The sequence below is a fragment of the Martes martes genome (genome assembly GCF_963455335.1).
Source record: "Martes martes genome assembly, chromosome: 1".
Lineage (NCBI taxonomy): Eukaryota > Metazoa > Chordata > Mammalia > Carnivora > Mustelidae > Martes > Martes martes.
In genome coordinates, this window is record NC_137888.1 from 52,147,920 (window position 1) to 52,174,478 (window position 26,559).

The 26,559-nt window shown below is 35.6% G+C and overlaps 1 protein-coding gene across 1 annotated transcript in view; it reads left to right on the forward strand.

The window, feature by feature from the left end:
* The window catches only part of ALCAM (activated leukocyte cell adhesion molecule), a 213,207-nt gene that overhangs the window by 26,667 nt on the left and 159,981 nt on the right, over positions 1–26,559 (forward strand). The gene's annotated exons all lie outside the window — the stretch shown is intronic.

The window sequence follows — 26,559 nt, forward strand, 5'->3', positions numbered from 1 at the left end:
AGTATACATAAACTATGCAGCTCTGTGGCCTCCTGGAACTCATGCATTTATTGCCGTGAGCCTTTATTTAGTCTGGGAAATGATTTATTTTTTTCATTTTAAGATTAACTGCAGCCGTATAGTAAGTGTGGCAAGCCAATGTCTACAGTTTGGAAAATAATTTAATAATTCAGCTTGCAGAGATTGCCTTTGCTTTTTGTGAATTCATCATAGTGGGGTGGTAAAGTTTTGGCCTATGTAGTTATCCTTTCCATTAATGTGGAAAGTACATTTTAAAATTGGTGAAACAAATGCAGAGTAGGTAATAATGATCATGGTTTATACAGGGTTTTTCATAATATTATAATTGGAAGCATATTAAATAAAGTATGTATCGTATGCCACAAATATTAAACCCAAAGCTTATACTTTTATCAAATGACCTTCCTGCCAGCTTGTTGACAAAGGACTTGTGCTCTTAAAAAATTGTAATGATTACTCTGGCCCCTTCATATTTTGCATTAAAAAATATGGTTGGTATTCACAAGGAAGTACGATTTTGCATTTTAGGTGAAACGGTATTCAGTGGACCTTTTTTAGAATGATGTTCCATACATTGTCCATACATTGTCATCCTAATCCTATATAGTATAATAAGTACCTAGAAATTTTTGTCCTTGGAGAATATACAGAAATAGAGAAATCCAAAGCAATAGTTAGGCTCCCACTTCTCTCATGTAGATATACTTTCTTACTGAATTGTTCTCTGTATATGCTAATGTGATACATTTTTTCTATATGATTTCAAGTGACTTTTCCCTATTAGCTTTCTATTTAGATTGTTTCCCCTGGAAATATGCTTTTCTCTTACCAAGTTAAAAGCAAAAACTGGATATGACCCATGATTTTGGTACATGTATTATTTAGGATATTTTATTCCAGTGACATTCAGGATCTAATCTATAGGATCTAGCCTAAGCAAAAAGGAGGAATTTATAATATATATTTTATATAATATATTTATTTAATAATATATTTATATAGTGATATATTTTATATAGTAATATATTTTTATAATGTATTTTATAATAATATAATATAGTCGCTATAACCTTGTGAGGTGATATAGCTAGAATTCAGGATTTGTTAACTAATTAGAATCAGGGGCATGAATGCTGCCAGTTCTCTCTGTCTCTTATTTCTCAGTTCGTTCTTCTTACATGCCTTCTGTCTTTCTGTAGACTGTTGTATTTTGATTATAATGTCATAAGGTGGTCTATAGCTTTTGAATTTAGTTTTCTTCCACTAATAAACCATCATGGTTTGCCTAGTTTTGATTTCAAATTTGCATAGAAAAAATTCTGATTGGCTCAGTTTGGGTCAGGGACTGACTTAGGACCAATCAACTATAATTATGGAAGGGGAAGTTGGCAGATTTCTGTGCAGTTTCTGGAAAACTGAGGTGGTAACAGAAGGGACTAGGCAGGCAAGATAACATGTGCTTACTATAGCACTTTTTTTTTTTTAACTATAGCACTTTTTAATTTAACTTAGTTAACTTAGAATTTATTGGATGTCTACTATAAGCAAGCCATTGCATATAGCTATTATGCTGGATAAAGATGAGTAGGATATAGTATTTGTATTCAGAAAGTGTAGGAGGACTTAGCTGCTGCACAGGTCATTGAAGTATGGTGCAGACAGAGAATGGAATTTGGTGATGATCATAGGGAGAGAAATAGGAGGTTAAGAAGATAAGAGGTTTGATCCTCTTGAGGATTTTTGGAAGAAGAGATCTAAATATGTGTGGGGCCCAACAGAAAAAAGGAGCAAGCCAAAGGGGCAGAACTAAACTTGGAAACAAATGGGGATTGATTGAGCAAAGTGTTAAAGTTGGAGGAAATGGAGGAACCAAGAAATGGAAGACAGCTTAGGAATTTGTTGGGCTACTTCTTCAAATATGAAATCAAACAATGGATCAAGGCATTAGTAACAGTTGAGTCATTAAGTAGAGTTGTTGTGAACCTTTCTTTTCTTTTCTTTTTTTTTTTTTTTCTAAATTTATTTGACAGAGATGACAAGCAGGCAGAGAGGCAGGCAGAGAGAGGAGGAAGCAGGCTCCTTACTGAGCAGAGAGCCTGACGGGCTCGATCCCAGGACCCTGGGATCACGACCTAAGCCGAAGGCAGAGGCTTTAACCCACTGAGCCACCCAGGCGCCCCGAGTTGTTATGGACTTAATAAAGTTTTGTACATTGGTCACCAATATCTATTACCTAGAACATGAAATATCATGGAATCATGTTTTCCCACTGCCTGGTCCTCTGTTTCTTTGGTTCTTTTCCCCTGTTCTTGATGCTCATGGTGTCAGTGATTGTTGGCATGGTTAACCCCATACATGACATTCAGAAAAATAGATGGTCTCCTTATGGGTTACCATTTCTTTCCAAAGATCAGGGCTTCTGGATTCCTTTCTTAGCAATTCTCTTGTTACATGTTAGCATGTGAAAAACTATTTATAAAAAGGATATGCATATCATTGGGTGCATTTAAGTGTTTGTTAACTTTCTATTTGTTGGCCTTCAGACAATTTTTAGCTCATGGTGACAGGTTTCCTATTGCAGATGAATTAAATTAATTTTTTAAAGGAACATTTTCTGGTGAGGCTTTATCAAACGGTACGTTAGAGTTCAAATGTATTACTTTGCCCAATTTCTCATTTTGCTACTAACGTTTATAATTCAAACAAAAAGTATAATAAAAGCATGTCTTTGAAAATTGTACTTTGAGGAATGATGATGGCCATTACTCTCCCCTTGAGATTCATAAATTTTTGTTTTGGCATTGTTCCCTTAGTTAACTGGCAATATAAGCTTACAGTTTACAGATACAAATCCTATTATTTTTTTTCAAGTTTTTATTCTTCATTTTCTATAAACAATGACTTTGAAAAATAAAGCATATCTTTTATACACATGTATATAGGAATTTACCCATACATAAATTTAAAACTACTATGTAATGACTTTCACAATACCTTTTTAAAGAATATTTTGTTTTTCAAATCAATTGACTCTAAATTTGAGTAAGAATTCACCCATTTTAATGAAGCCTTTAAAAAAGTTTAACTTGTGTTCTATAAATAAAATTATTTGCCAGCACTAAAAATAACAACATTTTTTTAAGAAAAAATTTACCTTTTAATTAATTCATTCAACAAGTATTTATTATTTTGGGTTAGCTGTTGGACGAGGCTGGGTGCTGGGGTTACAGCAGTGAACACGGTATGGTCCCATGAACATTCATGTCAATGGAATGGTGGTTCTGGAACTTGGACACACGTTAGAATCACCTGGAGAGTTTGCTAAAATGTAGATTGTTGGGCCCAACCCTTAGAGTTTCCAATTTAGTATTTTTGATGTGGGCTCCCAAATTTGCATTTCTAACAAGTTCCCATGTGTTTCTGATGCTATTGGTATTGGAACCACACTTTGAGAACAGCTGTGCTAGAGCAAGGCAATGCTGTCTGTCCACCAGTCTACCCTCTGCCCACCCATGCCCACTGCAGGCCTACCCTCTGCCCACCCATGCCCACTGCAGGACCCCCTTTGTACTTACTTCCAGCAATAAAAATGTTTTCTATAAATACAATTTGGTGTGGGGATAGTGCACAAATTATGTAGGTGCTTATCAGATTATCAAGAAATTTACAAGGTCAGATAGATGTAACTTTCAAAGACAAAGCTACCTTGTTTATCCCAATGTATAAAAATGTATAATCAGTATATGGCCTGATTTCTAATTTAATCACTTTATTTCAACATAAAGCTTTTCTTTCTGATCTTTTGGTAACCGTCCAGTTTTCCATAGTCTTTTAAAAGTGATGGCCAGCGGTTCATTTATTGCAATAATTAAGATGGATAGCAGCATGCCAGCTGGAATGACTACACTTGTGTTTGTTGTATAAATTATTTTCCTAGCATGAAAGCCTCTTTTATGGTTCTTTATTTGGTCATATCTTTTTTACCCTAAACCATTAAACATAGCATGTTTTGAAGAGGTATTTATAAAGAAGCTGGTAATATTTACCAATTTTTAATCACTGTTAATTCATGTCTGCATTTTTCTTAATACTGGAGATTGCCTTTCACTTTGTTTCTCCTGCCAAGAGCAGCGGAAAGGCCTTCTAGCCTTCATACCCCCCCCCCTTTTTTTTTTACTACCTTTACACTCCTTTTATTTTGTTCTGATTCTCAACCCTTTCCCTTGTGAATTTTAAGTAACTTTGGGCAGTTCACCCAAAGTACATAGAAACACAGCTTCCAATGTGAATTTCTTACAAGGCATATTGAAATGCCCTTAAAACACAGATAGCAGTAGACTTTTATCACTTAAAAAAATGCTACTTGAGTTTGGTGGTCTTTTCCATTACAAAAATAAATGCATCTTAGATTCAACAGAAATTGTTCAGATAAAGTTTGGACACTGGTCGCCTTATTTCTCTATCTGTCATAGTACCTAATACATTTCAGTATGTATTTGCTGACCTGACTATTTTCGTTCTGTGCATTTTAACTTCAAAGGAAATTGGATGTCTGTTACCATTCTGAGACTTAGGATGGTCATTGTTACTATATTTACAATATCCATCTTCACTTTTAAACTATGAATCTGAAAAGATAAATAAAAATAATGCTATGTCTGAATATTAATTTAGTTATTATCCATATGCCAAATAACTAGTTAAAATAATTTAGAGTAGCTAACAAGAAATACTTAGTTGTAGTAAGTATATGTTATTGTGTATATATACACATATTAGACCTAAGTAGATTTATGTCTGCAACTCTTTAAATGTCCTTATCAGATTTCAGTATAAAGAAAGACAGTGGAATGAAATAAACAAAAGACTGTACTTGGTTATTGTCATTAATAATAATTTCTTTATCTTATAACTATCTCTGTATTATGATAATTCTGTGCTTTTGGTCCAGTCTTGCAGGTTAGATTTTTCTGACCACCCAAACCATGAAAATTTGCCTTCCTTAGAAAATCTGAAAGAGCTGGTCAGTTCACACAAAGACAACAAGGGTCAGTCTGTTTGGAAAACTTTGGCTTTCTTTCAGCAGAGTTGCCATTGGCCTAAGAATACAGAGTATTCTTACTCACTGGTGAAAATTAACTTGTTTGGCAGACAGGCTGTATCCCTTTATGTAAACACTGTTTTTTAAAGGTAGCAAACATTGTCCTAAATCCCTTTACCTCATTTCCTACTACCTTTACCTGCTTTTCTTACTGACTTACCAGTATATTCTTATTCTTATATCAAATCTGTCATGTTGTCTTTACTCCTGTTTTCAATTAATTCAACTTAAAAGTATAATAGCTAAAAGGAGTAACTGCATTGTTTTGTGAAGGCTGATAAAGTTAACTTAGGTATATCTGTAAAAGTATAAAGGAAGACTGAAAAAGTAAATATCTCTCTTTTGGATCATTAGTGAGAAGATGAAGTGTTTTCCTTACAGAATGTCTGTAGATACCTGAAATCTTCTAATTTGCTGTTGGTAAAATAGATATTTTATTATTAGGTTTTGGAAACTTATTTTTGACGTCTGCTCTAAATGTTGTTTAATTTGTAAATAATAAACAGAAACAAAGGATAGTCATTGTGGCACTACAATTTTTTAAAAATATAAGATAAAAAAATTTAATGTTACTCATTAAATAGTGGTGAAGGAGAACATTTTGGTAATAGACTATTCAAGCATATCTCTTTTTTTTCTTAGCTTGATTTAGATATAGCTGATATGTAACCTTATAAGTTGCAAAGTGATTACCACCGTAACATTAGCTATACCATCTCTATCCTGTCACATAGTTACCATTTCTTTTGTATTATGACAATATTTGAAGTCTACTCTTGACAATATTCAAGTATGTAATGCAGTATTATTAGCTAGAATCACTGTGCTGTACATTAGATCCCAAACTTATTCATTTTAAAACTGGAAGTTTGGGGGTGCCTGGGTGGCTCAGTCTTTAAGCCTCTGCCTTTGGCTCAGGTCCTGATCCCAGGATCCTGCGATCCAGCCCCCCTCAGGCTCCCTGCTCGGCGGGAGGCCTGCTTTCTCCCTGTCCTACTCCCCCTGCTTGTGTTTTCTTTCTCACTATGTCTCTCTCTGTCAAATAAATAAATAAAACTTTTTAAAAAATAAATAAAACTGGAAGTTTATACCCTTTGATCAACATCTCCCCTTTTCCTCTACCCTCAGCTTTGGGCAACTACCACTCTATTCCCTGTTCCTCTGAGTTTGTCTTTTTAAAATTCCACATATAAGTGATACTATTCAGTATTTGTCTTTCTCAGTCTAACTTATTTGAGTTAGCATAACACCCTCCAGGCCCATCCATGTTGTCACAGATGGCAGGATTTCGTTGGTTGGGTAATATTCCATTGTGTATATATACACACACATTACATCTTCTTTATTCATTCATTGACAGACACTTATATGACAAAATGTCTATCCAGAATTGGCGTATTTTAAGACAGAATTTTCCACTGAGTATAAATGAAATCACTAGATTATCTAAGAGAAGTTGTTTTACTTACTTTTCATATCTTGGCTATTGTGAATAATGCTACAGTAAAGAGAGGAGTGCCAATATCTTTTTGAAATCCTGTTTTCATTTTCTTGGATATATACCCAGAAGTGAGATTGGTGGATCATATAGTGGTTCTATTTTTAATTTTTTGAGGATTGTCCATACTGTTTTTCATAGTGGCTATACCCAGCATGGTGTATCCCTTGCATTTATATTTTCTGTAATTTGATAGATTCAGAAGAATGATACAATGATAATAAGAATGTTTAATGTTTTCAGTCACAGCTTCAGAGATGAATAGTAAAATGCCCTCAGACGTTTGATATAGAGGAAGAAGTCTTCCTGGACAGAGTTGAAGAAATACTCAAATGTAAGATTTTCTGAAGACAGGATGGTGGTAGGTAGTGGAGATAGTGGTGGGATTTGTTGGGTGAGCAAGAAGAGAACAGAAACTTGCTCAGAGACTGAGCTCTGGGATTAAATTCCTGCCCATTCATCGGCTAGCCATGTGCTTTTGAGAAAGTTACTTCAGCCTTAGATCCCTTTATTCCCATCTCCAAAATGAGGAAGGTGATACCTTTTTATGATGTTATTTGGATCATTAATTTTTTTAAATGTGTGTTAAAGCATTTTATACATGCACTGGGCACTCATTAATGAGAGCTCTTATTAAAGGCTCTTATTATTAAAGAAAAGAGAGCAAACAACCATGAAGGAAAAAGGAACAATCTCTGAACTGTCAGAATTTTACAGCCCATGTAAGATGTTTCCCGTGGAAGTAGAACCTTAATCAGAGTGTAATGAAGAATTGCTGTAAGCGTGGATGTTTGCTGGCTTAACAAGGAAGTCCCATATCCTACTCAGTGGTGATTCCCTTTTGTGTTGAATAGAGATGACTGGAAATAGACATTAAATAGCAAATTGAGATATGAGTCATCTCTCTGTGATTTGTATCTAGTATTTGATGGGGTGCTACTGAGACTTATGAACCTTGCTGACTTCTGCATACAGCTACCTGGGAAGCTCCTTCAGGGACGACAGGAGCAGCAAAGCAGAGGAACAGGACAGAATTTTCAGGGGAAGATAATATTCAAATACCTTTGTCATTAGAAATATGCTTTGCTTCCACTACATTCATGGTGGCTACCAATACGGTTGTTTGTTCATTCATTTTTCAGTAAGTTTTTGTCAAGGGTTTATTATGTTATTCATAAGGAACTACACCTGGAAATATAATGATAACCAAGACAGTTATAGTCCCTGCTTTCGACAAACTTAAAATGTGTCTAAAAAATTTTATAAAAAAATCATCCCAGCTCTTTCAGAGTGTATTCTGCATCCTTGGTAGAAGAAATTGTGTAAAGTTGCCACTCCCTTCTTATAACCCTTTCAATGACCACTGCCTTTCTCATTATTAGATAGGACCAGGTGACTTAGATGTTCTGAAGCAAAGTAAATGCCTTTAGATCAGTGGTTTTCAAGACTGCACTTTGAGAGTTTTAAAAAAATACTAATACCTGAGTCTCACCAAAGATAATTAAATAAGAATCCTGAGGTGTACAGTCCAGGCATCAGTATTTAAAAAAAAAAAAACGTTTGGAATAGATTCTAATGGGTAGTCATGATTGAAAACCACCTTTTTTTTTTTTTTTTAAAGATTTTATTTATTTCTTTGAGAGAGAGAGCATGAGTGAAAGAGAGCACAACCAGGGGGAGGAGCAGAGGAAGAGGGAGAGCGGTCTCCCCACTGAGCAGGGAGCCCCACGCAGAGCTTGATCCCAGGACCCTACACCACGGCCTGAGCTTTGGCGGACACTTAACCAACTGAACCACCCACGGGCCCCAGGAACAACTTCTTGAGAGAGAAAAACAGAAAAGAGAAACAGCAGCAACTCTATAATTCTGGGATAGTGAATAATGACAAACACCAAGATGATAAAAATAATACTTCTGAAAATTTGCCAAACTTCCCCTCTTATATAGAAAAAAAGTGAAACAACTTACTCTTAGATAATCTAGTGATTTCATTTATACTCAGTGGAAATTTCTGTCAAGAAATGTGTTATACCAGGCATTTCCTATCTATCCAGTAAGTGGGTGATTGTGCCATACTTGGCCAACAGGAGCCATATGATAACAATGGATTTAGGCCAGACTGATCCATATATTTAAGATAATAATACCTATATGAATTTGAATTTGGCACTTGTAATTTTAAACTACTGGCTTTGTTTGATCCTCAGAGTCACCTTTGATGTTGTAACAGGGCCCCCTGAACAGCAGTACCATTTGCAGTTTCAGTCTCCAAGGTCACCAGGCTGGGTCACTCAGAATTAGCACAATGGAAAAGGCACGCTGAACAGGCTGCGTTAGAAATTACAAAGGCGGGGTGGCTCAGTGGGTTAAGCCGCTGCCTTCGGCTCGGGTCATGATTCCAGGGTCCAGGGATCGAACCCCGCGTCGGGCTCTTTCCTTGGCAGGGAGCCTGCTTCTCTCTCTGCCTCTGCCCGCTTGTGCACTTACTCTCTCTCTCACAAATAAATAAATAAAATCTTAAAAAAAAAAAAAAAAGAAATTACAAAGGCAAGTTGTCTTAAGCTCTGGAGGAAAGGAGGTAGTGTCTGCTGGGATGAACACCATAAAATCCACCAGAGACTCACTTCAGAGCCAAATCAGGGCAGAAGCATTAATGTTTATTTCTCCTTTGTGAATGTATGTGTGTGTTTGTGCGGCGTGTATGTGCGTGTGTACCCCAGTATTGTTTGTGCCTCCATGGAAATAGGCTTTACTAACTTGGTTTATGGTCCACTGTTGGTTTATTTGTAAATCTGAATGCTAACTCATTTATTCTGTTTACCTTCCTGAGGCAGGCAGGCTTCAATTCACTTAACAGCATGCTAGCGACTCAGAGAGTGTGAAATCTAATCACATTTTGACCCATCCTTAAATTGCTTCATATCCACACTTTAGACTTTTCATCTGTGAAAAAATGTTTGATGATGCCACACTCCCCCGTGGGGATTTGTTTGAGGAATAAATATTAAAATGATTATGGGACACTTTGAAAATACAAATTGTTATGAAAAAATAAATTATTTTCAAATTTTTCTTTGACATCAACTTACAGAGAAAAACAATATTTCCCATTATAGGCCTTTTAGAGTAATTTAATATTTGGTTTCTCTTTATAATTTTCCATGTACTTGCATACAATACTTCTAAACCATTAATGGAGTTGGTAAACATCATATAATATTGAAGGATATTTCTATTAGGCAAACTTTCAATTATTCATGTTAATGCAAGAATGTTAATGCAGCTCTTACAAAATGACAGACTGTCACAAAGATCTCAGGAAGGATGAAGGGCCAGAAACCTTAGAGGCCCTGATTTGTATAAATTTGTTGGACTGCCTTTGTCAGCTGTGGGTAATCATTATGTTAGAGGTCTTATGATCTGGGAGAACCCTGCTCAACTGGGCAATCATGGGGAGCTGGGAATTGGGAAGAGGTGATCCCCAACCCTCCAAGGCATTCCAGTTCACTCTGAATGCCCCACTTGGTAGAAGAAAGCTCATCATCAGGGTGTAATGACAATAGGAGAGCAATCAGAGACGTAATAGTAGTAATAGTAATAGTAGTGGTACTAATAGTAGCAGTAGTAGTAAAGGTAGTAGTAGCAGCAGCAACAGTAACTGGAGCAGTAAGAGTAGTATCAGTGGCAACAGGAGAAATAGCTAAGATTTATTAACTATTTATTGACTGCTCTGTGCCAGGCATGGTTCTAAGCTCTGTACACATTCTAACTCATTTAATTCTCACAATAGTCCATATAACATGGGCTGTTCGCATTTTGTGGGATATTATGCATGAGAACACTATTCATCAAACACAGCAAAGGGCTAAAGGGAAAATTGGTATGCAGTGTTCCAAGTTTAGAGTTGCTGGTTGGTCAGCATCTCTAAAGGACTTCTTAGCGATGCTGCCTTTAAGGCAGCAGAAGTTCTCAGGTGAGTCAGAGTATGTGGCATAGATGGCTTCTGATGTTAAAGAGCAAGAACATTATAGAAAGCTTTATAGTCCTCAGTGTTTGGGGGTGTCATAACCTAGGAGAGAAATACTACCTAAAAGGTAGGAGTAAAACATATTTTACCTTGAAAACAAAAAGTATAATAAATGACTTAATCACACATGAAAACTTATATTGTAAACAGGATCAAAGGGTAAACATTTCATAGTGGCAAGGGCGTTTCATGAGCTGAAACAGATTGCTGAAAGAGGAAATGAAATCTCTTCCCCGGAGATATTTAATGTCAGGACTAATGCCATCAGTATAGGATAATATGAATAAAATTTGGAGAAAGAAGGGATGAACCTCTAGAGTCCTTTCAGACTTATGATTTTATAAAGTAATTCATAAATTTTTAATGTCTTGGAATAGTACTCATAATGGAAGAAAGAGATCCATGTGTCCAAATAATTAGAACTTCAGTTTCTTTCAGCATTCTACCTTAACAACGTTAAAGACTGTGGCAAAAGAAAAGAATGTGAAGGTCACAAATCATTAGAAATAAATGTGCTTTATTCTCATTATGAATTCCTATGGGAGATATGTTTGACTTGTGTAATTATAGTTAATATGAAATGTAGTCCTTAAAGTTAAAACCAACAAGTCTTTTCCACAGTAACACTATTAGAGGTAAGACAAAGTAGAGTGATTTTGAACTTAAAAGCATGAAATTAGTGATCAATAAGCACCTGTTTTCATACAAGCTATTAGTCTTATACTTTTATGTTTGGGAAATAGCGAACTTCAATTTAAAATTATATTTTTTTAAAGTGCCATATTATTTCCTTTACACATGAGATGACTTACAATCTTAAATGTTTTTTTTTTTAATATTTTATTTATTTGACAGAGATCACAAGTAGGCAGAGAGGCAGGCAGAGAGAGAGGAGGAAGCAGGCTCCCTGCTGAGCAGAGAGCCCGATGCGGGGCTCGATCCCAAGACCCTGGGATCATGACCTGAGCCGAAGGCAGAGGCTTAACCCACTGAGCCACCCAGGCGCCCGGAGATGACTTACAATCTTAAGTGCTATGTTCTTCCGATCAAAAATGACTTAGGTATTGTACCAGAAATCAACATGAGCAGAAAACAAATGATGATTTTGTTTAGCTTAAGAAAAAAATTTCCCTATCCCGCTAATTTTGGAAAATGTTAGGAGAAAAATGTGAATAAAAATATGAAGTATATATTAATGTTCATCCAGTATGTTTAATATTTTATATTAGATATTCAATAAGAGCTGATGGGTGTGTTAATACATATATTAATTAGAATTTCTCCAAAGAAACATTTTGAAGTAAGTGATCATAATCATGCATATATACTCCTCATTATATGAAAAACAGTAATAAAACGTTTATCTAAATTTAATATCTTCAGATACATAAGATTTGCCTAGATTATATGAATATGTGCATATTGTTAGGAAATATATCTTGCCATTCTAGCATGCTTGATTCTAAATCAGTATTCTACCACTAGCTAGCATTATGACCTTGGATAGGTTTAATAACATCTTTGAGTTTCCATTAATTCATCTGTAAAATGTATATAATAATAGCACTTACCTTATTCTTAAATTAATTAGTGACTTAAACGCTTGGCACAGTGACTGATGTCTAATATGCCAGTGAAGGTTATATTTTGTAATTATATAACTTAAAAAACATTTGATAACACCATATATTTTAGATTAAGTATAAAAGTTAAATAGTTATAAGGGCACCTGGGTGGCTCAGTGGGTTAAAGCCTCTGCCTTCGGCTTATGTCATGATCCCAGGGTCCTGAGATCGAGCCCTGCATAAGGCTCTCTGCTCAGCAGGGAGCCTGCTTCCCCTCTCCCCCCGCCTGCCCCTCTGCCTACTTGTGATCTCTGTCTGTCAAATAAATGAATAAAATATTTAAAAAAAAAAAGTTAAACAGTTATAGAAATGGTATATTTGTATAGTAATTCTAGTGTTAAATTTATGCACAAATTTGCTGTATAAATCAGGTTACGAAATAGTTTCTTCATTTTCTCTGTACACATTCTCGCATCATTTCAATCTTGCAGAACTGGGAATTTGTGCTGTAGCCTAAAACATGTCTAGACTCTATAGTCAAACATATCTGACTTCTAGTTCCTGCTGTGGTACTTAATAGCTGGGCACAGGAGAGGTCACTTATCCCATCTCTGACCTTCAGTTGTCATTTGTAAAATGAGAGAATTGATATTTAACCAATATATTGTTTGAAATTATACATATAACAATGTCAAGTATCTCTATTGTTGACACATGGTTGATACTGAATAGATATGTGTCTGTAGCTCCTCCTTTTTGCAATATGTGTTTGATCATTGTAGGCTTCTTTTTAATTATAGTCTCTTTTATTGAAATAACATAAAAGAAAGGTAATTAGAAAATAGAATGTGCAATATATTTGGCTGAAATTTCGCACTCACTAAGTGGAGGAAAATGGTGGTATAGTAGTACATAATTAAATTTACTTAGGCCTAAAATGGACTTAGGCTATGATGTTATTTATCAAACATTTTTCAGTTTAATTTAGCAAATGTAATGTCTACTATATGCAAAACATCATGTCCAATGTTGTTGAGGGGGATAAATGTAAATTAGATACAGTTCTGCTATATAGTGACTTAAAATCCAGTGAGGTACAAAAACACAGTAATATAAGCAGTAAAAATGTTTGAGAAGGTGCACGTTCAAAGTCTGTGAGTTTGGAGGAGACATACAGATTTGTTCTAACTAGAATGAATTGGGTTGATCTGTGAAGGATGGGAAGACTGCTGTAAAGTTTAAGGACACTCTAGAAAAGAACTTGAACAAAGACTCAAATTTGAGAAAACTCAAGAGTATATTTACAGAAATGGGAAAAGTCTGTGTGTGTGTGTGTATGTATTTTTGTTTATTTGTAAGAAATGGACTAAGTTAGAGTATAGTGGGAGGTAAGTTTCCAAACTGAAGTAATTACATTGAATATGGATTTGAATTCTAGACTGAGTGGCATGGAGCTAATTTTGAGAACACATCAAAGACTTTTTGACCAGGTGAATGAAAAGAGCCAACTTGTGTTTTAGAAAGGCAAGTCTGATGGTTGTATTTAAGAAATATTTTCAGAGAGAGAGAATGGAAGGAGGGAGAACATTCAGGAAGCTATGGTAAGGGTAAGAGCAAGAGGCAAACTTGACCTGATTCCAAGCAGTGTGAGTAGAGCTGGTGAGATAGAGGATCGGCAGGATCTATGTCAGCTCTGATAGTTTTGACTTCTCTGTAAAGTACTATTTTGTGTGAACTGTCAAGCTAAGCGCCTGAAAATGTTGCAGTGTTCTCTTTAGAAAGCATGTTGGAATAGTTGATGGATGTCCATTTTTCCATGCTTATGTACTAAGAAACTCTGGGCAAGGTGCCTAAATTTGCTCTTTCTTAGTAAACATAAATTACTTGTCTTCATCACTTTGGTCTCAGAGAGATTTTAAGGATTAATTAGTTGAGATAAAGTTCTTTGGAAAGAAGAACTACAGAACCATATGGTTGTCCTGAAACAAATAAATCTTATAGATGTCTCTAGGTCTGTGCTTTGGAAGTAAATTTTGAAAAGGCAGAGATTGTGTCAAGTGAAAGGTAAGCAGAGATCACTAAATAATAAGCCGCCCCCCCTCCCCCAGACCAACTTTTGCATAGGAACTGAAAATTTATGTCCACTGACAACAGTTTGCAGATATACCCTTAAGAAAACAACCTGCTGATTAGCCACAGAGCCACGCTAATGCCAGCCATGGAAACATTTATTGGTTCTCTTCTGGAAACAATATAACTGAGTATATTGAATCAAAGTGACCATATATAAATCAGTTTTGTTTGAATGTATATTCTTTTAGTTATTACTGATAGAATTACATGTTGTATTTTTCCTACCATGATATTTGTTTTAGCCCCCTCTTATCTTTCTAAATCATCTCTACAAATACATGTCCAAAGATGTATCTTCATTATATTTTTATCAATAGCTCTTTGATGCAACTGTAAATGAACATCAGTAGACATTACAGAGAACATTCATCCTGTGGTTTTTACTGTAATTCTACAGGTTATATAGTTAAAATATAGTCAATAATATTAAGATATTTTGGGGCCTAAATTCAGGGTATGTTTTGTTTTATTTTATTATTTTATTTAATATTTTCCTATTGATATTCTTCATTGTATCTCTTTAAGACAAACACACTCGCTTGCACTATCTACCTGCCATCAGACAAGGTAGATGTGCTGGGTAATGCTCTTTGAGGTAGTCTCCCAACTCTCCTGCTTGTTTCCAAATTTGGCCCATTTCCATTAGCTTTTACCTGGCTCCTGATTCTTTGCTCCAGCTGTCATTCCCAACTTGACCTTGCTCTCTCTTTTTCAAGGATTTAGTGTGGACTCTTCTTACCAGTGATTTCCATTGGAGAATAAATTCATTAAGATGTCCCTGTAGGACCTTAGACTGCTAAGGGGAGACTTTGGCCATCCCTTGAACTTTTTTCCAAATAACAGCATTTAATCTCTCTTTGATACTTCTTTTACCTCCTGTCCAGCTGTGTAAGTTATTAACTTTTCAGTTCTTAATTTTTCCACTTAAAAAATTGAGGGAATAACTACTTCAGAAGGTGGTGGGTTTTAAGACAATAACATAATACACATAAAGCACTTAGCACAGTTTCTGCCACAACAGGATTCAATAATTGGTTAAGCATCATCATTATTATTAATCATAGTAACAGTGTTATTATTCTGAAATTGCCCCTTTTTCTCCTCTTTCTGTGTCCCCAATCTTGATAAGTGGTACCATATCCAACCAATTTTTAGACCAGTATTTGTAATTATCCTTGACACATCTCCATCATTCATGTCCCACAGTCAAACAACAAATTCTGTGATTCTTCTTCCTAGATATCTGTTGTATCTCAACACATTTTCTACATTTTTGTACATACCCATACTCTTAATTTAAGCCACTGTTATTTCTTCCTTGAGCTACTGCAAATAGATTCCTAACTCATTGTCTACATTTCTCTTGTAGACCTACAGTTTATTCTTATATTATAGTTGGATAGATCTTGAGAAAATTCAAGTCTGATCATATTAACTTTGCTTAAAATATTTCAGTAACATCTCAGAACCTCTTACAGAATATCAAACATCCTTGATATGAGTGATAAGAAAGACCAGCACCATGTGTTCTTTGCCTAATTCCTTAGTGCCATTCATCTCCTCTGTACTCAAGTTTCAGCTTTACTGAACTTGCTGTATTTCCCCAAAACTCTGTCTACCCCTCTCCTACCCAAGGCCTTGACATACACTAGTTCCTCTGTCTCTAAAGCTCCTGTTTCACATAATTAACTTGTATCCTTAAGGTCTAGTGACTTTTCTAAGAAGTTCTGTTACCCTCCCCCCTTTCCACTCTACCTCTGCTGACCTATTATTAACTCTAGAATTTTTACACTACCTTCACTGTGTTGTATTTACTTATTCCCGGTCTGGTGTTCTCCAGCTGATTCTTAAGTTCCTTGAGAACAGTGACAGTTCGATTATTCACCACCTTTACCCAAATATATAACAAGATGAGTAATGGATATTTAGTTAAAAAAATATTGGATGAAATTAATGAAGTATATTGAGAAGATAATAGATTTATTTTAATCGTTCAGCTCTGAGCTCAAATCCCAGCTTGCTGACTTGCAGACTCTGTTACCTTGAACAAGTTGTTTCGTCTCAAGTTTTGTTTTGTTTTTTTAAATCAGGAAATTGGGAGATAATTATACTCTCATGATGGTTATGAAAGTTAAATAAGGTAACATATGTAAAGCATTTAACATTGTGTATTTTCTATAAATGCTACTTCTTCTTTTTCCCATTTATACTTAGAGTTGCTCTTTTGAAGTAGTAGTAGTGACTTTGAAGTGTGAAACATTCATGCCCTGTTATTGTATATTCTCCTAGGACATACAGAACACAGTTTGCTCCCTCTTTTTGTCAATATTCTTTGAATGATTGATGATGAACCATTTTAGTGTCTCTAGGAATGGAGGAATTATTACCCCACCTTTTATTTTCCAGGAATGAGTATTATTTTCTTTGCTATAACTCCAGGAGAACAGGTGCTCTTGTGGTTAAAAGTACCAAAAAAAATTGTTCTTTCCCTGATTAATTTAAGAGGTCTGATTATATTGTGCTTTGGTGCTGACTCACCCTGAGTGAAGAGTTGTGTTTCATTCTCATTTCCTTCTATGGTGTGCGGCTATGCTTTCTTTCTCACAGAAATCTTTACATTCATTGCGTATCACCTTTAATGCAAATCAGGTGTGTTTTGAAAATATCTTCTTTTTAAAGGTAAAACAATAAAGGGGTTGAAGAGGTAACTCTTTCGGTTTTAAGAATATTAAAATATAAACTTCAGCTATCCATTTTAAAGTTAAGTTTTTATTTCTCACATTGGGGTGCTGTGTACACTGGCTAGCTTTAGAGTGAGAATTAAATGCTCAAAAAGCTTTGAAGTTAATTCTCCATGAAGAAACAGCTGAAAGGTTGAGTGTGACACCATTTCTTCTTAAATCTTCAGTCAAGCAGATGTGCTTCCTTCAATCAGTCTGCACTACCATGAGATTAAAAAAATTAATGACAGTTCAGGTTCATTTCATAGAGCAAACTTTTTTAAAAGCATGGATTGGAATTTGATTTTTTTTTTTCTATCTGGTGTGTGTGTGGTTTTGTTGTTGTTGTTCATTTGGTTGGTTTGGCTTGGTTTTGCTACTAAGTTAATTTGATGTTATTAAGGCTCATCTGCCTCAGAATTTGTAGGGTTTTAACATTAGAAAGCTGTGACCAAAATACAAATGAGGGGTGCAGTGTTATAAAAACATATTTAGGACAAAAACTAGTGTTTGATATTTTATGTATTCAAATGTATCTTTGGCTTCTTTCTTTTCTCCTCCCTCCCCCCCCCCTTTTTTTTTTGGTTTGGATTTATTTATTTGAGAGAGAGTGAGAGAGACAGCAGAGGGAGAGGAGAGAATCTCAAGCAGACTCCCTGCTGAGCAGGAGCCTACCATGGGGCTCAATCTCGCAACCAGAACATGACCTGAGCTGAAATCAAGAGTCAGACGCTTAACCCACTGAGCCCCCCAGGCACCCTTGTTGTATCTTTGGTTTCTTCAGTTTCCTAAGTATTCACTCTACAAAAAAAATAAAAAATAAAATAAAATAAAAATGTTAATTTCTGGAAATGGAATTTTCCCCAAGTTCTGTTTTATACCAAACCCCAAAACATCTCCTTACATTTTTTATATGTTATCATCCACCTACTCTTTCATTTCTACCATTTTTTTTGCTCTCTTACAAATAAACTTTTCTTATCAGTTTCTACTTCTGTGATTCTTTGAACAGTTGATACATTCTTTCTTTTGAGATCATTTCCCTTTTCCCCCAAATTCCAGTACATCTACACACCTGTGATTTTTATAATTCTTTAAAAGAGGATGCTATAAGATAAAAAATACATATAATACCTATATATACACAAAAATAGTAATTTTCCCCCCATTTCTCTCAAAAATGTAAAATAAAATGTGGTGTTTACATTTGAATTATTACTTACTTCCTTGAAGGTTACAGTGAGGCCAAAGAAACTGAATTTAGGCAATAATTCTGAAAAGTGTTTAAATTCAATAAGGAACTTGATTTCTGAGTCACATTCAGATCGGCACTGCTTCTTTTCAATCCTTATTTCAGAAAATTGTGACAAGTAGTTAAGTTTGGGCTATATAAGGTATATCTAATAAAAATGAAAACAAGAAAAAAAACAGGTCGGGGAAACACTAAAGCTTCTGGAATACTAATGGGAAAATGAGGTAATAAGTCAAAAGAGAGCTGTATTACATTTGCCTTGAGAATTGGCAAAGTGATGCAACAAATTACATTACAAGGAGCACAATAACTCTGTGATGTTTCAAGGGTCATTTTGACAGGGAGAGTCCAGAGGTAAAGAAGGAAAATGAATATAAAGTGTTGAATTTTGTTAGGCCTTAAAGTTGATGGTAATAAAATTTCCTATAATGAATTTTTTTTAATGTAGCATGCTAGAAATTATAAGTGGTCCCAAAAGAGTCTTATTTTTCCAGTTGAAGTAGTTGCTACCGATCTGAGACTTAAAAGTATGTTGTAGTCAAAATAAACAGGTGGTTATGAAAAATTAAATTTCCCTGGAGAAGTGAACAAATAATAATGACATGCAAATAAATATAATAACACATGGTTCACATTGTGAAGAAGGTCACATAGTGAAGGTAAATTCAGTTTTATCCCCCCAGTTGAATGTTTGTTGTGTGCCTACTGTGTGCCTACCATAGCTATTGGCACTGTTCTAACCATCTGGGTATGTACATGGGAGATGGGTGGGGCAGAGAAAGAGATAAAGCCTTTTCATATGTATACACATAATACAAAAGCTTTTTTTTTTAATTTTTCAAGATTCACAAATATGAATTCATATTTTAAAGTCAGAAAGATGAGCAAATATTAAATACTTTTTATAATTCCTTAAAAAGTAAGCGTTCCGGTTTTAGCATAGACAGTTGATTGAGCTCGCATCTTGGAAAGAGCCACTGTTGGATATTCTCCTTCCTCTCTTCCATTTCTTTCTTTTCATTCTTCCTTTCATTTCTTCCATTTCTTGTGATTATTTTTTCACCACTTATGGAGGTGAATTTAAGTTGCTTGCATACATATACATTAACACTTACATTTTACCTATAGGGTAAAAGATCAGAAATGATTTGAAAGAAAAGTAGATATTACTATGCCAGGTGTAGGTCTGTTTGGTCTGCCATGATAAAATCCCATAGATTGGTGGCATAAGCAGCAGAAATTTATTTTCTCACAGTCCTGAAGGCTAGGAAGTGCATGATGAAGGTGCCAGCCAGTTTGGTTCCTGGTGAGGGGTTTCTTCTGGCTTGTATATGGCAGCTTTCTAGCTGTGTCCTCTAATTCAGGGACAGAGAGAGAGGGAGAGTCAGAGAGAGAACTCTGTGGTTATTATATTACTTTTTATAAGGACAGTAATCCTGTGGGATCAGGGCCTCAATTTTATGAATTCATTTAACCTTAATTACCTCCTTATAGGTCCTATCTCCAGATGCAGTCCCACTGGGATTTAGGACATCAACATGGATTTGGGGGTACAATTCAGTCCGCAGCACCAGGGATACCCAGGAGGTAGTAATTGTCTTTGTTCACTCAGTGTGTCATTAGGTAACATGCTGTCCTTGAAAGAACCTTAATGTGTTGAAATGTTCTGCCATATGCCAGTTAAATAACTTTGGGCAAACTGCTTAACCTCCCTGCACCTCAGTTTTCTCACTGTAAAGTAGGGTTGACAAAGCCTACTTTTTTGTGTTACTTTAGTAATCAAATAAAATTAGATCTGTGTTGCCCTTTCTGCAGTGCCCAACCTGCAGAAGGCATCCGTGAACTTCATACGACTTTCTCTTCTTGAATCGAGTGGAAAGAAAGAAAACGATTATGTAGATTCTATTTTTTAAAATAAATGGAAAAAAGATTCACGTAAAGAGAGCATATTTAGTTCAAATTTTAAGGAGAGTGTAGTTCCTTTTTTTATTTAGAAGACTTTGAGAACATCATGAATGCATGATTTTAGCCATATATGCATGTGTATATATGCACACATATTGTTTATATACATGTATATAATATATTTTTCAAGTGAACATTTTTTATATTGGTTCTCAGTAAACGCTTAGGACAGTTCATCTACATGTAACTCAATTTGAGTCGTGCTTATGGACATCTAAACGATGTGATGCATACGTGTTTCTGATGACCGTTGGAGTGTAAGTACACCCTTCTTTGTATCAATTCCGTACGTAGGCTGCAGTGTCTGTTAATTCTTTGAAAAATCTCTGGTATCTAATCGCTTGCATTTTTTGTGAGGAGACTTTTTATTGCTTTTCTTCGTTTTTCAAAAGGGCCTTTACTCCTGAAAGGAGGAAAGGCAATATAATAGAGCTTAAAGCTCTGAGAGGAAGGGACAGCTCACAGATCTCTGTGGCCTCTTCTCTCAAACACCAGATACGAATTGTACTTTAGGAAGAACTAGCTAAGTAAGAGCTGAGTTGGGGCTGTGCTCTCTGAGAGTCCCTGAGGTTCCTTCATTCCACAAAGAGCATACAACCTAGAAAAGAGTTACCAGGAGTACAGAAACTCAGGACCCAAATGTGGAAAATGAGAAGTCTGCCCTTTCTTTTTGCTCCAGAAGGGACAGATTTCTCTTTTTCAACTTGCTGTATGTAGAATACTTGTGGCTTCTGATGCAACACTTACACTCTTCTTAAAAATAAGTAAAATGCTCCACAAATGTTCAGTCCCTAGATGTGTCATGTCATTTATTATAATTCTCAGTTCTAATTGCAAAATATTGAGAAGACCATTTTAACAAATTCAAGGACGAATGCTACATGCTGATATCCGCTGTAAAAGAACCGCTTTGGCTCTAAGAATGTTTGCCTTAAAGAAATATTGTGTCTAAACATCAGTCAAAATGAATTAGCTACAAACGAAACTCCCGGGAGCTGAATGATTTAATTTGCTGGATGAGAATATTTGGAATTACATACTTGAAGTTTGGAAATTATGTGTCTCATTAAATAGTATTTTTTGTTGTAACAGTCTTTCGTAGTACACAGAGCACCTATTTCTTAATGCCTCTCCTGGGGCATTGAGTTTGCCAGTCATTTAGGGAGAGCCTAGCATGTTGAAGCAGGTACGGGGATTTTTCCCTTGATGCACTCACAGTACCGTTGAAGTGACACACGTATTCACAACTAACTATAATGCATTGGGAAAGATGATTATAATGGGGATATTGCTATGGGAACATAGATGAGGGAGCAATATGTTTTGGTGGAGGTGTGGAAGGTGTCTGGGCTGGAGAGAGGAAGGTAAAAGGAGGGAGATTTACCATCCCTGTGGGAGTATGTAGTCAGGGGTTTTAGGCACAATTTGGCTGTATTTTAAGCTAGGCAATCAGTGATGGATTAGTAGTAACTTTAATCTGGAGCCTTTTATTTTTTTTCCCCCAGGTTGGCAACTTGTGAGCAAATGATTAAGTAGACATTTGTTTACTACTTAAAACATATTTTCCAATGTTAGGTGTTTTACTTATATTATCTCTCTTAATAGCGATAACACTCTGAGGTCAGACTTGTTAGCTTTACTTTAGAGAGAGAGAAAAATAGCTTTGGAGAGAAGCAAAATAGTTCTGGTTACACAGTTAGTAGTCACCACTAACATTCTAGCTGATTGAATTAAATGTAAGAGAGGAACCTATAAAAATGAGGAGACAGATTATGGAATTGATAGAAAAAATAGTATCTGTGCTGTTTCTTTTGAGGTCCATAAAAAATACACTTAGTCTTTGTGTTGAACACAACATTGAAAATACCAGATCTTTTTTTTTTTTTTTTTTTTTTAAAGATTTTATTTATTTATTTGACAGACAGAGATCACAAGTAAGCAGAGAGACAGGGAGGAAGCAGGCTCCCTGCTGAGCAGAAAGCCCGATGCGGGGCTCGATCCCAGGACTCTGGGATCATGACCTGAGCCGAAGGCAGAGGCTTAACCCACTGAGCCACCGAGGCGCCCCGAAAATACCAGATCTTAATGACCATATAACCTATTTATAATAAACTTTTATCATGAAATGCCCCTAAAATTAATAACTTGAAGAATTATTTTTCTATTTTTAAATAGTGTCAGCCTCCTCTAGCCTAATGAAGGACCAAAAATGGGATGGTGTCTGATAGAAATGTGCCACTCTGAAAAGTGGATTAGGACTTGTCACCCATAGAAATCCTGGTTTTTCGCAACCTTGCCCAATCTGTGGCATTTAAAATGGAGCTCGAAAGAAGTGCTCCAGTTGAAAAAATTCCTCAGAGATTTTTGTTTATTTTTGAGTGAAAAGCTTGATGAGTATAGATTGTTTTATTCCACTTCTAGGACCTTAGTTTGAGCAATTTTGACCTTTTCAGGGTGACAGTACTTTAAAACAACTAGTAATTTCAACATCATTTTTAGTGGTAATGGTGTTGCAGTTGAGACAGAATGTGTTGAGTTTCCTGTTTTTACTTGAATCAGTGTACTTTATGGAGACTGATTAATGAATTAATGCTTCTCAATTTTTGATTTTCCTTTGAGGTATTTTATAGCCTTAGGCAAAATATGCACTCTTCCAAACCACAAATGATAAATGGAAAAAATAGTGTCTTTCTTCCCTTTATGGGGGCTGTAGCAATCATTTAATGTGTGCAAAATGCTGCATGTTATCATTATGGTAAGTATTGGATTTCTTTGCTATATTATGGAGCAGAATATCGAACAATAGGTGTTCTAGTCACTGAGAATTATGAAATTATGCCAGACCGGCTTGTGTTTTCTCTAGTCACTTCCTAAAGAGTCAGTGGGATACAAAGTGTTTGAGTTAGGGAAAGTGGTAATGGAGAAAGAGCAAGAGTAGTTATTAGTCTAGGGAATGTCTAGTTCAACAATTGAATACACTTTCCAAGAATTATTAGACTCATAACTAACAGTTGTACTAGTTCTGTTTGAAAATATGGCAGCTATCCCACTTTACAATATTGTATATAGTAGGTCATATAGTTTTACTGTACTCTTCTAATGTAAGTTTCTACTGTTGGTAATGAAAGCAACAGCTGGCAGCTAGTGCATTTTTGAAAAAGGTGTATGAAATAGAAATGTTGTACAAGATCTTTATTTCTATATTATAGATGGTGAATCAAAAAGGCTTTTGAATAATAACTTTATCGTGATAATTTACGACATTGTACTATACTATCCTTTGTTCTTTACTGTAGTATACTTGGCTCTTTGCCAAATCCCACTCCCATACACAAATACCCAATTTGAATAAAAATATGTAATGCACTTTTTTAAAGGCCTGTGAAAAAAATAAATATTGTGACAAGTGACTCTTAGCGTTCTCTATGGAGTGTCAATTGTGTACATATTCCTTCATTGGAGTACAAATGGACAAAGATTTAATAAAGACATTAGGCTGAATCAGGTATCCTAGGATTTCAGTACTGAATAATTTTTTTTAATTGTAGGAAGTATTTAATCACATCTTGGTGGGCATTTTTTTTTAAACACCTGTTCTTTCAGAAAAAAAAAACAAACAAACAGCATTTGATTAGGTATTCCTAAATTCTGTACATTGTGCTTCTAATTCTCTGCCAGGACTATATTTATTTTTCTAACTAAGATTTGTATTAGCCCAATACTAATCAAATTATTTTAGTTGGTATTGTCACACATTTAAGTAAAAAATTGTATATAAACATATCATTTTATTTTACTAGTTTGGTGTTCTCATTCAATAATATAAAGGAAAAAAAAAATCCTTAACCATCTGAAGTCCAAAGCAATCACCACTTCAGTAAACCTTGAGCTCATAGTGAAGAGTTCATGCACTTTTCAGAGAGGGAAAGTAGAGCCTGTAAGGGCCTAATTACATACTCAGTAACTGATTCGTGGTGACTGTTTTAAATGGACTCAAATGAACTACCCTTATTTACATAGTTGGGGGAAAACATAACTTGTATTTTTTTCCAAAGAAATGCATTTTTATTAAAATTTCAGATTGCTCATTTATTCAGTAACATTTCTGGTTACCAGGTACACTATTTTAGATACATTTTTTTTTTTTTTTAGATTTTATTTATTTATTTGACAGAGAAAGACAATGAGAGAGGGAACACAAGCCGGGGGAGTGGGAGAGGAAGGAGCAGGCTTCCCACAGAGCAGGGAGCCTGACACAGGGCTTGAGTCCAGGACCCCCGGATCATGACTTGAGCCACCCAGGCTCCCGTAGATACATCATTTTTTTAGTAGTTCAGAGTGCGAGCTTGGAAGCCACATACTGTGTACTAGGAAACTGCTCTAGCTTTCCATGCCACAGTCTCCTCATGCATGAGAAATAGTATCTTCTATACTTCATAGGGTTCTTGTAGCAATGTTAGAATGGGGCCTGAGCCACAGTATGCTCTCACTAAATTATAGGTATATATTATTAACTATTATTATGTCATTTAATCATCACAGAAAGCCTGTCGAGTAGTTGTTCCCATTTTACAAGGAGCCAAGCTATCCTAAATTACATATCTAGTTAAGTGTTGAATTCAGATTAACATCAAGAGTTTCTTAAATCCAAAATTGTGTTCTTTATATTACGCTGAACATGAGAAGGCATTTCAAAGCAAAAACGTGCCTCTATAGGAATAAGAATTTTTACGGTACTGTATGAAAGAATTAGCTGCTTGATTTTGGAGTTGTGGATAAATAATACTGAATAGTTGTAAGGGCAGTTTAAAGAATATCTTAAAAGACTGGCATTATAATTTGGTATTTGTTAAGGCTGGTATTTGAAGGCATTGATAACATTTGGATATTCCTAATGGTGACAGAAAAAGGCAATTTTTTTTTTAAAAGACAAGGTTAGCAAGTGAAGTGAGGATCACTTTATAGGAATCTTGATGTGAAGTGACAGCCAGACTAAAATGGCATCAGACAATGAAACCATGTTCAGAATACCATAGACATTTCAAAGAAACAAAAGCTTTGTTGATAGACTGGCTATGATAGGTGAAGAAGAGGAAAGCATAATTTACTTCCTAACCCAGGAGACTGGTTTCATTCACTTAGGATGAACAAATCAAAACTGACCACCTGCGAGGCCGTTGCCCTTGTGTTAAGTGCAGTGAAGTGAGTGGTAGAGCTGGACCTTGAACCCTGGTGTTTCACATGTCTCTACTCTTTGTTTCACTGGACTGTGTCCAACCTGTGGGTGGCAGCATCAGCTCCTTCGAGTCTCATTTTAGAGATAGGAAGAATGAGGCTCAAAGATGCCTCAAGTTATCTTAATGATAAAATGAAGGAATCAGTGCTAAAATTCTGAACCTTTGCAGTCTTCTATTCTTCATGATTGTTAAAATCTTCTACAATTTCTTTTAGCATAAGTGATAGTCTCTCTGAAAAAATTGAGTTCTTAGCTTAAGTTTGGGTTGTCCTACAGGCTCATGTTTGGTGACACACTGGTGATACATTGACCTGTGTGTGTGTGTGTGTGTGTGTGTGTGTCTGTGTGTAGCAGCTAGCTAGGTTTGAGCAGCATAGGGAAGCTAGTATTCCCTCCTCTTCCAGAGTGGGCCTTCTCAGTCTGTCAGAGGTGAAGCTTCCATTAGAGGACTCTTGCACTTTTAGGGCTTCTGCTGAATACTTTTGATTCTGGAGAACTGGTTTTTGTTCTCCAGCAATGATTTAAAGAATAATTTATCATAAAAATTAAATAGATTACACTGTAAAAATCATATAATTACTCCTGTAAAACTACACATGAAAGCAAGCACAGAAAATTATAGTGTAAAGTTTTTAATTAGCTTCTGATTAGCTGTAAGCTTATGGTTTTTTAAATTAATTAATTAATTAATTTTTTAAAAAAGATTTTATATATATTTTTTGACAGACAGTGAGAGAGGGAACACAAGCACAGGGAGTGGGAGAAGGAGAAGCAGGCTTCCCACAGAGCAGGGAGCCTGCTGCAGGTCTCCATCCCAGGACCCTGGGATCATGACCTGAGCCGAAGGCAGACGCTTAAGGACTGAGCCACCCAGGCTCCCCTAAGCTTATGTTTTAAATGTATTATGCAGTACCTTAAAGTAAGTATGCAAAAATTAAATAGCCACTAAAATGTACATGATAAAAAGATTAACACGGTAGCGACTAGATGTTTTTGCTGGCATAGTTTTGATACTTTTACCCTAAAAGAGTGTGGGTTCTG